Here is a 1,557-nt window from a genome sequence, read left to right on the forward strand (position 1 = left end):
AGAGCCTCAAGCTGTCCCCCTGGGTAGAGTGCTGTGGCATCACAGCTCACAGCAACCTCCAACTCCTGGGCTCAAGCGATTCTCCTGCCTCTACCTTCCAAGTAGCTGGGACCACAGGCGCCCACTACAACGCCTGGCTATTTTTTGGTTGCAGCCATCATTGTTTGGCAGGCCCAGGCTGCATTCGAACCCGCCAGCTCAGGTGTATGTGGCTGGTGCCTTAGCTGCTTGAGCCACAGGTGCTGAGCCATTGTTACAGAAGTTTTGAGCAGATGACTCAGTAGAAGTTTCTATGGCCCAGATGTTCTCCCAACACCTGCCCTGCCCTGGATGAGACAGGCTGCACATTCCTGGGTCCCATGTCTGGCAACCCCATCCACATGTGAGAGCAGGCAGTCAGGGCCAAGTTCAGGAACTTCACGTGGCCGGGTGCAGAAATCCACCCCTTCCACATTCCACATGTGTCCAGATTTGCACTTCTGGGATACTGAAAATCTTCCCTGAGCTCCAAGGAAAGGGGGTTGATGTAAAATAGAAACTGAACTTCAGACATCACCGTGCGCTGGGAGAAAGCAACATCGTTTTTCTTCGTACTGGAGCTAAGTTTAACGGGATGCATCTTTCAGCTGCATTATTTTGCCAGCCTTAAAAGAAGGCAGCTGGGAGAACAGTCCTGACTGAGAGCCCTGTAGGGACGTGATTCGTGTAGTCACTCACTCACCCAACAAATATTTATGGAGTGCCTATTGTGAGTCTGACAGGGTCTCCTGAGGATGAATGGTGAGCAGAAGCAGGCAAGATCCCCAACGTCGCAGAGCCCACAGTTTAATGGTACTCAGCAGTCAGCTCCAGCTGGGTGAAATTGCAACCATTAGGCCAGAGGTGTTGGTCCCAGTCGGGAAACCAGCTTCTCACCCTGGGAAGGGTAGCTGAGACGTCAAGTCCCATGAAGCTCAAGTGCATGCCACCTATAATGACACAGAGCGCTGTTGAACTTAGGCGCTGGGGGAGCAGTGTGATGAGCTGAGAGCTCGCCTGAAGCTGGTTGAGGAACAGGCGCAATAGGAAGAAAAGGACACAGATCTGTAAATAACTCAAGAAATTTGGCTCTGAAGAGGAGCAGAGAGAGGATGAGGAGGGTTGAGTATGGGGTTTTCCACTAAACCTTCATCTTATGGACAAAATGCATGTGTGGGATGAGACATGTCTGGAACTGCCGTAATCCCTGAGTCCCCACAGCACTCTCCTGCCCTAACCCTTGATACTCCCAAGTTCAAATTCTTTTTTTTTTGCAGTTTTTAGCCTGGGCTGGGTTTGAACCCACAACCTCTGATATATGGGGCCAGCGCCCTACTCCTTTGAGCTATAGGCGCCACCCCCATGTTCAAATTCTTTCACCCCTTTTAGTTGTGCTCCTTAACTTACCTGTGTATAGGTACATAAAATGCTTATTTCTTAATCTGTAAAATTGTAGATATTATCTATTGACCTGTACTTGTAAGATTTAGCTTTTTTTTTTTTTTTTTTTGAGACAGAGCCTCAAGCTGTCCCCCTGGG

Source organism: Otolemur garnettii, unplaced genomic scaffold, assembly GCF_000181295.1.
Source record: "Otolemur garnettii isolate 467f Iridium unplaced genomic scaffold, OtoGar3 scaffold00074, whole genome shotgun sequence".
In the NCBI taxonomy this organism is placed as follows: domain Eukaryota; kingdom Metazoa; phylum Chordata; class Mammalia; order Primates; family Galagidae; genus Otolemur; species Otolemur garnettii.